Below are 12501 nucleotides of genomic sequence, written 5' to 3'. Positions count from 1 at the left end.
AGTGTGAGCCCCCCCCCCCCCAGTCACTCTCCTCCTCACCTAGGACCTGAGGTGGCATGGGGGGAAAAAAATCAAGAAAGTGAAGAAAGTTTGCTGTGGTCTAAATCAGACTCAGTTGTTTTCCTCTGGCGAATTCTATCATGTTGTGCAGAAAGCCGAGACCTTTAGAGAGAAGTGAAGAAAGGAGAAGCAGCAGAGCTGTGATTTCAGTCCAAGTCCTCCAACTCAACTTCCAAGACCCACCACTGACTTGCCCAAGTCCATCCAATGGTAATGGTAAACAAGGGACAAAGTGAAGATCTGATGCGTGGTCCCACTGGACCCTTCCCACTAGACAGGCTCTTTCCCCTCTATCTGGCAGCTAGGCAGAAAAGTGGGTAAAGCATTTAACTTTAGAGTCAGGAAGACCCATGTTCCCATGCTGCCAGTAAGGACACTTACTGGCTAGGTGACCCTGGGCAAGTCACTTATTCTTCATCTGCTTCAGTTTCCTCATCTGTAAAAATGGGATAATACTAGAACAATCCCTATAGAGTTGCTATGAGGATCAAATGAGTTCATCTATGTAAAGCAAATTATACATTTTAAAGCACAATATAAATGTTAGCTATTATTATTGTCATGATCACTGCCTCTTTCAGGAGTCAGTCATTCAACAAGTATTTATTGAATATCTACTATGATAGGTAGCATCGAAAGAGAACAAAAAGAGAGGATGACCTCAGCATATCTGAAAATAAGTTTAAAAAAGAGATTATCAGTAGCTTAGGAGAGAGGAGTTAAAATAAGATGGATTTAGAAGTGAGTGGGAAAAGGAAAGAAAGAAAAGGAGAAGGAGAAGAAGAAACACTTTTCTCCTACAGAAGGGAAGAGAAGTATAGAGCAAGATCTGGAGGGAATAGCTGAGTCAAGTGAAGATTTTTTTTTTAAGGTTTGGGAAGATGTGGGAGTCTTTATAGGTAAAAATGGAGGGAGACCAATGGATAAAGAGAAAAATGAAGATTAAAGGAATGATCAAAGGGAAGAGATCCCAGAGGAGAGTGTAGGACAAGGGATTGAGTTGGGCAATATAGTGAATTAAGTCTTGACCTTGGTAATCTTGAAGACCTGACTTCAAATCCTGCCTTAGATGTTAGCTGTGTGACTCTGGGTAAGTTATTTAAGTTCTCTGAAGCTCTGTTTCCTCATCTATAAAACAGGAATAATAAATGTGAAAACACGAATAAAGTGCTTTGCAAACTTTAATGTGCTACGTAAATGCTGGCTATTTTCATTTTTAGGATGGGATCAAGAGAACAGCTGGCTTTAGCAAGAAGATGGGCTACCTCTTCCTCAGAGACTAGAGCAAGGGAAGAGAGAATGGGGGATAATGCTGAGAGTATTCACAAATTAGAGAGAAAAGGGAACTCACCAAAGATGAAATCCATTTCTGGGTAAAAGAAAATAAAAGTTTCTCTGTTGTTCGGAGGGAGTATGGGGGGCAGGTTGTATGAGGGATATAACAGAGGATCAATCAGGGAGGAATAAAAACATTCTTTTGCTGTGAGAACTCTCTTAAGAAAATGTAACATAAATGTCTCATGGTTCCAGTTTGCGCCATTTTGCTGTGTATATTCAACAGTACAAGAATAGGAGCAGAGAGGAAGATGGTGTGGAGTGTTCGGGGTAGGATGGAACCAAGTGGGAGATGGTTAAGGTCTGGAAAGGAATGAGCTACAAAAGGACAAGAAGTTGAGAGATTCCGGCTAGAGGACAACATAAGCCAGCTCTCCATCTATGATCTTTTAACAAGGTGAACTTGAGACCAGAGCAACATTGCTTTGGGTAGGGTAAATCCACTGAAGGTTTTTGGTAAGGGAAGTGCTGAGGTGAAGAAATAGAAGAATAAGAGACCATGCTCAGAGAGAGGAATTTCAGAGTTCTTGATGTCAAGATGGAACTCCTTTGGATGAATGTGTTGATCTCTGAGTATGGCTGAATTGGAACCAACGTTCAGATCACCGAAGTTTAGAAAATTAATGAACAAGGAAGCCAGAATATTTGAAAGGACATCAACATGTGGACTGATGTTTCATGGGTCAAGGTAAAAAGGAAAACCACGAGCCAGGTATTGAAAAAAAAAAACTGGCCAGATTCTTGATAAGGGAATACTTATCAGTAGTGAATCTCAAAAGAAGAAAGGTTATTCCATAATGAAGGCAAGAAAAGGGTCTGCCATTGGATTTGGAGCCAGAGGATCTAGATTCAAATCTCTACTCTGTCTCTACTTGAATGACTAGACATTTACTTCATTTTCTTGAGCAAATCACTTCACTTCCCTGGGCCTCAGTAAAATGGGAAGTTTGGACTAATTCTAAGATTCCTTCCACCTATCAGTCTATGATCCCCAGCAGATTATGAGCTCCTTGCCCAAATTAGGATAGTGTCTTGCACATAGTAGGACTTAGAGCAAGAGATAGAAAAGGAAATTTCCATTCAGAATAACTCTAGACATTATAAAATACCTGGGGTATACCTATTTCAATTATATAAACACAATTAGAAAACCCTTTTCACATTTTAGGGACTTAATTCTTGTTTGAATTGAATGAAACAAAAACCATCATCCTAATACACAGCCATTTCCCTAGCTTCCCCACCCCTTCCCTAGCTTTTAGATCCCCATCGCTGATCTGGCCCATCCCATTGGACAAAGACTAAGCCATGCTTTCTCTTCGGGTTACAAAGGCAGAGCCTGATCTGCAACCTGAGCATCTCATTATTAAGTGGATAAAACAAAAGCCCCCAGTCACAGAGGCTTTTAGATTGCAGGGTCTGTCTTGCATGGGCAGACACAGGAAAAAAAAATATAGGTCAGGCTATGTTTACATCCTACCTGGATCATCCCTTGACGTCAGTTCTGACCTTCTTACTCCTTCTTTAAACTTTCCAGGGAGCCTGTTCCTTTTGGCTCAGTCTACGAGAAGGAAGGTAGGAGATAAGAGGGGATGGTGCCAACAACTGAGTTATAATGCCAATATGGGGCCTAAGCTCTTCCCTCTTCCTCCCTCCTTCTGTTGTTGGCTCCTCAAAGGTTCTTATATCTTCTTTCTTCCTCCACACCTCCTACCTATACTCCTACCCTTCCTCACTCAGTAATAAACACCTCTTTTGGCTTGACAACCTTAGTTGTAGGACAGGTAGGTGGTGCGGTGAATAAAGCACCCTACATGAAGTCAGGAAGATTTGAGTTCAAGTCTGGCCCCAAACACTTTCTGGGCACATCACTTAACCCAATTTGCCTCAGTTCCTCATATATAAAATGAGAATACACTGGAGAAGGAAATGGCAAACCACTCTAGTTCTTTGCCAAGAAAACCCCAACAGGGGCTGTCAGAGAGTCAAGACATGATTGAATAATCCTAGTTGTATTATAGATATCCACCAGGGGACAGCATTGGACAAAGAATGCCCCCTGGTCCATCTTGTTCTTTCTTTCTCTTGCCCCATGGCCCCAACTTTACACACAGACACAAAGTTACTAAACAATCACATAAGAAGCCATCCAGTGCCACCTAAACAAGATGGCATCTCTCCTTTCTCTTTGTTGGAGTCTTTGTTAAGGAGAAGACTCCTCTGACTTCCTCAGACCCTTCATGAAGCTTGGAGCAAGGGAAAGATTTCGATTCAGAAGAGGCTGTGCGCTTAAGTTGATGCCCATCAATCAGAGAATAACATGAGCTTGTAACCCATGAACAGTAGTGTGCTGTATGAAATTGTGTCTTATACATATAGAGAAGTATGGAAAGATTTACACAAACTGATTCAGAGTGAAGTAAGCAGAGCCAAGAAAAAATATACACCATGACTACAAAAATGGAAACCCAAAGAACAACCATAAAACAATTGAAGATGAATGCTGCAAAATTGCAAAGTCCCAAAGAAGAGATGTGACAAGATATCACAAACACACACACATTCCTTCGCAGAGGTAGGGAAAGCTAGCGGCACAGTGGATAGAATGCCCAGCCTGTACGAAAGAAGACTCATCTTGCCAAGTTCAAATCTGGCTTCCGACATTTGGTAGCTATCTGACTTCTGGGAAAGTTACTTAACCCTGTTTGCCTCAGTTTCCTCATTTGTCAAGTAATCTGAAGAAGGAAATGACAAACCACTCCATTATCTTTGCCAAGAAAACCCCAATTAGGATAATGAAGAGTCAAGTATGACCCAAAATGTCTGAATAGCAACTTCCTGACTCCAGACCCAGCACTTTTTCTGCTTTTCTCTCTACCTAGCCACCCCTGTATAAAATAAAACACAATAATAATAATGATAACTAGCATCTATATAGTACTTTAAGGTTCAGTAAATCATCTCCTAACTGCCCAAAATCAATAACTTCCAGGTAAGTTTTCTTAGTAGGAGGTTTTTTTTTTTTTAATCCATCATTCATCCTACCCTTTGTTGTTCAGTCATGTTCCCATGGACCATAGATATCCATGGGGTTTTCTTGACAAGGATACTGAAGTAGTTTGCTATTCCCTTCTCCAATGGATCCTTTTGTCAGACCATCAGGGGTTAAGTGACTTGCCCAACGTCATACAGCTGAGAAGTGTCTGAGTTTGATTTGAAATCAGATCTTCTGGACTCCAAGCCCAGTGCTCTTAATCCCTAAACCACAACTGCCTCAGTACCCCTCCCCTTAACATATAATTAACATCAACAGTTCTCAATTAACAGATCATGTCTTTAATCACTAGGGACAGTAAGCTGTTCTCCCTCAGAAGATTATCAAAATATGTTTGGGAAGTAGCCACTTCATTAACATGAATCTTTGAAACTAGGCAACTCCTGAAGGTAATGAATTAATTCACGGCAGATTTGCTGAATCCCCATCCAGCTGCCCTATATATTCGGATCACGTTATGAGCTGTCCATGTCTTTATTATTTTGTATTTCTATTCCATCCCACCTGGGAACATCAGCTGAGCTTCACATTAGTCTAACAGCCAACGACCCAAAGAAATACCCAGTTGGGCTTTCCAAACAACAAGATTTCGAGCTAAAATTCCTCAGAAAATGCATTTAAGTCTGATACGTTACCACACAGCCCTATCTTCAGGCACTAATTGACTTTCCCTACATGGGAAAATCTTCACAAAGGCTTGGTTTACTCAAGCCTTTGCCTTTCTGAAACAGCAAATATGAGACCAAGGAATGTAAATATTAGAGCTTTGCCATTTTGTTCTTATTACGAAAATGAAAAAGATGAAGCTGGGAACTAAATCGCTTAGCTCTTTCTCTTCCTATCTCCTCTCCGTTCAAAATGCTGACATTGCTTAACGTCCAGCGTCTCTCTGGCCTTGCCACTGGGCTCCACAGAATCTTCTCTGTGGTCTTGGCCTCTTTTTTCACCCTCAGAACATTGGCTTTATTTGACCACATTGCTTCTGGTTTTCGCCTTTTCTTAGAGTTTGTCATTTGCCACATTTCTTGCCTTCAGGTCTAGGAAATATTCACCATGTGAACCGCAACTTATCAGCAAGAAGAGCTCCCGACTTTATTATTATTCTTGATTTCTGAAAACTCCCCTCCCTGAAGTTTCATCTCCATCTCTTCTGTTGCAGACCCCGACCAATTCAACCCATCGTATCCCATTAGCCTTCTTCCCCAAGCTTCTATTTGCTTGGAAAAAGCAAGTGGAAACGAACAAGTAAGAATGAATGAATGAATGAATGGAAAAAAAAGTTATAAAGAGCTTACTATGTGCTACACACTGTGGGGATACAAATGAGAAAAAAAATAAGTCGATTCTGGCTCTCAAGAAACATATACTCTAATCAGGAGACGATACAAATAAAAAAAAAAATCTCAGCTGTAAGGGCAGCTACAGCTCAGTGGATAGAGAACCAGGTCTGGAGATTGAGAGATCCTGGGTTCAAATTTGACCTCAGACACTTCCCAACTGTGTGACCCTGGGCCAGTCATTTAGCACCAATTGCCTAGACCTTGCCATTCTTTTCTTTGGAAGTGATGCTTACTACTGATTCTAAGGTAAGGGATTTTTTTTGTTGTTTTTTTTTTATTTGTTTGTTTTGTTTTAGCATCTATCATGTGCCAAGCATTGGGGACACTTGAGTATAAAAAATGAAAAAAATCCCTACGTGTAAAGAGCTTACATCCCAAATGAGGAGACAAATACACACAAAAATATATATCAAGTCAACAAGCATTTACTAGGTGCCAGGCACTATGCCAAGCACTGGGGAAACAGAAAAGGTAAGGGTTGGGGGTGGAGGAATTGTCTCTGCTCCCAACAAACTCAAAGCCTAATGTGGAAGACAACACACCAACAATTAACTATGTGCAAACAAGATATGAACAAGCCAGATCAGAGATGGTCTCAGAGGGAAGACACTAAGTTAAGGGTTATCAAAGGCTTCTGACAGAAGGTAAAACTTGAGTTGAGACTGGGAGAAAGCCATAAATTTGAAGTTAATAAATTCACATACATAAAAAGCAACTAACTGTAGCTTAGTTTTTTTGGTGGTTGGGGAGAAGTTGTACAGAGTTTCAGAAAGGCTTATGTGAAACTGAGTGTCCTGAAGTCTAGAGGACCTGGGTTCAAATTGGATCCCTGGTACTTCCTAACTGTATGACCCTGGATAAGTCATTTAATCTCCATTGCCTAGCTCTAACCACTCTTCTGCCTTAGAATCCTTACTTAGTATTGATTCTAAGATGGAAGTTAAGGATTTAAAAAAGAAGATTTGTACAAACAAAACCAATGCAACCAAGATTAGAAGGGAAATAACAAACTGGGAAAAAATTTATAATAGACGTATCTAATAAAGTTCTCATTTCTCAAATATGTAAAGAACTAAGTCAAATTTCTAAGAATATGAGTCATTCCCTAATTGAGAAATTGTCAAAGGATACGAATAGGCAATTTTCAGATGATATCAAAGCCATCAAAAATCATTTGGAAAAATGTTCTAAATCCCTCTTGATAAGAGAAATGCAAATTGAAACAACTCAGAGGTACCACCTCACACCTATCAGATTAACCAATATGTCACTAAAGGAAAATGATAAATGTTGAAGAGAATGTGACAAAATTGGGACACTGATGCATTGTTGGTAGAGTTGTGAACTGATCCAACCATTCTGGAAGTTAATTCGGAACTATGCTCAAAGGGCTATAAAATAATGTATACCAGTTTATCCAAAGATACCACAGCTAGGTCTATATCCCAAAGAGATTTTTTAAAATGAGGAAGGACCTACTTGCCCAAAAATATTTATAGCTGCTCTTTTTTTTCGGTGGCAAAGAATTGTAAACTAAAGAGATGTCCATAAATTGAGGAATGACTGAACAAATTGTGGTATTATGATGGTGACAGAATACTATTATGCTGTAAGGAATAATGAATAGAATGGTTTCAAAAAGAGCTGGAAAGACTTTCATGGACTGATGCAGAGTGAAATAAGCAGAATCAGGAGAACATTGTACATAGTAACTGAAATATTGTGGGACAATCAAATGTGATAGACTTAACTATTATCATCAATACAATGATCCAGGAGAATTCTGAAGGACTTATAATAAAGTATGCTGTCCAGAGAAAGAACTGTTGGAGTCAGAATGCAGATATGCAATTTTTCACTTGTTTATTTGGGTATATGTTTTGAGGTTTTTGTTTTATAAGAGTACTCGTAGGGCAGCTAGGTAGCTCAGGGACATGAAAGTCAGGTCTAAAGACAGGAGGTCCTAGGTTCAAATCTGGCCTTAGATACTTCCTAGTTGTGTGACTCTGGCCAAGTCACTTAACCCCCATTGCCTAGCCCTTACCATTCTTCTGCCTTGGAACCAATACACAGCACTGATTCTAAGATGAAAGGTAAGGGTTTAAAAAAAGTACTCAAAAAATGAACAAAATGAAAATATGTTTTGTGTGATAATACAAGTATGACTCAGATTGAATTACTTGCCAGCTCCAGGAAGGGGAAGGGAAAGAGAGAGGAAGACAATTTGGATCATATAACTTAAGAAATGTGGAAATTTGTTATTACATGTCCATTGGTTAAAATAGATAAATAAAAAATAAAATACAGTAAAAATAAAAAAGAAGAAAAAGAAACATTAGGGGGATTTCTAGTTGGCAGAGTGGGATAGAAGTGGGCTGGGATTCCAGAAGACTTAGGTTCAAATCTGATCTTAGATACTGTGTGACCTTGGGTAAGTCATAACTTTGTTTACCTTAATTTTCTCATCTGTAAAATGAGTTGGAGAAGGAAATGTCAAACCATTCCAGTATCTTTGCCAAGAAAACCCCAAATTGGGTCACAAACAATTGGACACAGCAAAAAATGACTCATCAAGAACAAGGGAGTTCACTCCAGGCACGGGGGACCACCAGTGTATAGGCTCTGTCTGGCAATCGACTTCCACTAGTTCTTCTCTAATGGTCTCATCCAGGTAACCCTACGTTCTCTTACACAGCCAGAACTAAGTCCAGAAAATCCAGGGCTGGCAAATACCCAACTGGAAAAGATTCCACCAAGAGCCTAGGGACACATATACATTATGGAAGGACTAGTCTACCTGGGTTTGGGAAAGTTGGCTTTTCTCTACTAGACAATAGAAATTGGGGGGTCGGGGGGGGGGGGATGAATGTGTGTTTGTGTGCCCAATAGACTTAATAAAGGCTCATTGAATTGAATTGGTTCTAACTGAATGTTCAGGCTTCTTATCTTTTTTTCCTTTTGCCAGTCCAAGCTAGGGGGCACTAGGCTACTCCAGCCTTCTCCTCTCCACAGCAGTTTTGGATTCCCCAAAGCCTGGATCCCCAGGAGTTCCCTCTGGCTCACAGGAGCTCAGAGAAAGGAGAGAGACTACTGGGAATGAAGAGTGGTCCAACAGGACAGATCTGGAGAGCCTTGAGCAAACACTGATGACTGAGGCAATTGAGGGGTGGGGATGCAAATCATTTGGAGGTGATCTAATGGCAGGAATGATTAAACCTCTGCTGTCCCCCTGGTAAGCTCGCCCCCTGGCCCTTACTATCTCAAGCACCTCCCTGAGAAGGCAGCCAGGCAGGGTTTTAAGTGGTTTCTGTGGTTGGGGCTAGAGAGAGGGAGGGGAAGAAGTCGGTGCTGGTCCCCAGCTATTCTTCCCTCCCCTCCTCCACCCCCACTAGCTCCCCTACCCCCAAGGCAGAGATCCCCTGCCTGATAAGGGGCTCTGCACGTGGGGGATAGAAATGACTGGCTGATATCTATCTGCCACCTTGCATAAGAGTGCGTGGGGGGTTCAAAACCACTGCCCAGCTCTGTAGGGATTGATTCTCCTGGAAAATAGGCTGAGATTGCTGCTGGAGGGAAGGGATGAGTTCCTGAAGTGGCTGGGAAGCCTAGGGGATCTCCTTCCCCATCAAGGGGAACTCCAGCATTCTTGGCCCAGGCTTGGAAAGAAATTGGCCAGATGAAAGGAGGAAACATCTAAGTCACCCTGTCCTCTGGGCCAGACCCCTGACCCTTCCCTGTGCTCCTTCTTCATCTTTCAGATGGGGCATAAGTGAAGAGGAATGGCATACCCACCCTGCCAGGATGAATTAGCCCATCTCTACTCCCAGAGCCTTGTTAGAGTACCCATACCCAACCACTGGAAAGGGAGGGAGAAAGGGCTTTGCCCAGAAGTAGATTTGTTGATGTAGAGGCTCCAGAAGCCTTGATTTCAAGAACAAGATTTTAGGGGGAAGCTGGGTGACTCAGTGGATTAAGAGCCAGGTCCAGAGAGTTCAAATCTGGCCTCAGACACTTCTTAGCTGGGTGACCCTGGGCAAGTCCCTTAGCCACCACTGCCCAGCCCTTACCACTCTTCTGCCTTAGAACCAATACACCAGATTGATTATAAGATGGAAGGTAAGGGCTTAAAAAAAAAAGAAGAAGAAAAAGACTTTATCATGCCTGCCCCCTGGCCAAGAGATGTGATGGACACAAGATACAGAATGAGACATACATTTCTAGACATGGCAATTTATTTACTTAGCTATGCCACTTACAAATTGTCTTGACTTTGCACTTTACAAAGGTTTTGATTTTCTTCTTTTTTTTTAATCAGTGAGAAAGAGTAAAAATAAATGCTTGTTATTTGGGGGAAAGAGAAAGCAAATAAATTCATTAATTGTCTGAATTTGTGGAGTATATACCTCATTTGTTTTCTCTCCCAATGGTGCATTTACCTTCTCCCACTGGTGGGTTTTCCCCAAAACTTCATCCTCCATCTTCCCCAAAAACCTCATCTCTCTTCTCCCATTGGTGGGTTCTTCCCAGAACCTCTGTTTTAAGAAAGGGCTCTGTGAGGTGGGCAAGTAGTATAGGAAATAGCACCCCCATTTTACAGAAGAATGACTGGCCCAAGGTCATATAACTCATATGTCCCAGGGTACAGAATTTGAATCCAGACCTTTTTCTGATACACCTTGCTTTATTTAACATAATAGGAGTAAGAATTCATCCAGCACTCCCAATGTCCCAAGATCGCTGTCTTTGTCTTTATCTTTGTACATTATGCTGATTTTCTGCTAGGGATAGTCAGGGTGTGGATCTATTACAAACCAACAGGTTTGACATGGGAGGGGAAGGGCCCTTGACCTTGATTGGCCCAGCCCCTTCTCCTTAGGGGCAAATGGACAGGCTGGGCAGGATGGAGAGGGGTGGGGTTCAGCTGATGATCCAGAGGGCACAGCTCTCCTTTTATATAACCTGCCAGGTCAGACTGGGCAGAAGAGCAGTCGGTAACCAGAAGATCCAACTCTGCTGGGTCTTACCTGTGGTGTCTCAAAAGGCAAGGTCCCCTCCCTGCTTTTCCTATCTCCAGTGTAAAGGAATTCACTCTGCCACTACCATCCCCTCCTCCCAGACTCACCCTAGTGTCTTCCCCATCCCCTTCTCTAAATCTAGCTCCCTTCTCCTCCTTTGCCCAGTTCTCTTCCTCAAGTCAACTAGCTTTTATTAAAGGCTTGAGTGATGAGAGGAGGGGGCAGAGGGACAATGGTGATATGAAGGATGGCTGGTCAAGACCTCTAATTTCATCCATGTGGGGAAATCCTAGGGTGGAAATTTCCTCCAGTGGCCAATAATAGCTAATATTTATATTTCACTTTAAGGTTTATAAAATATTTTCCATTACATAATCTCATCCTGTGAGGTCATTGACATTATGATTTCCATTTTCTAGTTGAGGAAATTAAAGTGTACAAGAGGTTATATTAAGGGATCTGCCCAGGGTCACCCAACTATCAAGTATCTGAGGCAGGATTTGAACTCTGGTGTTTCCTGACTCCCAGGCTAGGCTCTATCCATTATGTCAAGCTAACTCCAACAACAAATGCACATCAGCAGCTTATTCTAAACTTGGAGTCTTAGAGAATTGCCTAGGGTGCTAAGAGATTGAATACCCTCCCTGCCCAAGATCACATCAGTTATAAGAATCAGGAAGTGGCTAGGTGGTAAAGTGCTGGATCTGGAGTCAGAAAGATTCAAGTTCAAATCCAGCCTCAGACACTTAACTAACTGTGACTGTGGGCAAGTGGTTTAACCCTGTTTGCCTTAGTTTCTTTTTTTTTTTTTTTTAATTTTTAAATTTTGTATTTAATTCATTTAGAATATTTTTCCATGGTTACATGATTCCTTGGTTTCTTCATCTGTAAAATGAGCTAGAGAAGGAAATGGCAAGCCACTCTAGTATCTCTGCTAAGAAAACCCCAAAATAGGATCCTAGAAAGTCAGACAGGAGAGAAAAGTGCCTGAAGAACAAAATAAGAATCAGGAGTTAGGCTTTAGCCCAAGTCTTCCCAACTTCAAGGCCAGCCCTCTGTCTACTAAAGCACACTAACTCTCAATCTCCTTTCCAGCCACAGTGGAATTATTATCTCTATTCTTCTAATCTCTTTAAATAGGGCGCTTATAATTTGGGATCATACTATATTATCCTATTCTTCTAAAGTTCTAAAGGTGGATGGAATCATTATTATTTCATTATTCTATATTTATGTTTGATGGACTCCAGCTTCAGATGGTCCTAGAACAATGTCCCCTTTCTTCCCACTCACATGACAACAATCCTAGTCCAGGCCCCATACCTTTTCCACTGGGCTATTTCAATAGTCTTCTACATGGTCTCCCTGTCTCAAGGCTCTCCCTACTCCACATCACTCTCCATTCAGCTGCCACGGCAATCTTTCCTAAGTGTAAGATTGACCGAGTCACATCTCCGGCTCCAAGGGCTCCCTGTTATACATCTAGGATCAAATAGAAATGACTTGGTTTGGCCATTACAGCTCTTCCCTCCTTCCCAGAGGTCTTCTACATGTTCCATCGACTCTAGGAACCAGCCACCATGGCCTGTTTCCAGGACCGCCATCTTTCATCTCCCATCTTAACATATCACATGCCTGGAAGGCTCTGCTCTCCCCCTGACCCCTGCCTCTTGGTTTCCCTGATTTCATTCAAGTC

The sequence above is a fragment of the Monodelphis domestica genome, chromosome 2 (genome assembly GCF_027887165.1).
Source record: "Monodelphis domestica isolate mMonDom1 chromosome 2, mMonDom1.pri, whole genome shotgun sequence".
Lineage (NCBI taxonomy): Eukaryota > Metazoa > Chordata > Mammalia > Didelphimorphia > Didelphidae > Monodelphis > Monodelphis domestica.
The sequence above is the reverse complement of the archived record's forward strand: the minus strand, read 5'-3'. Positions refer to the sequence as shown.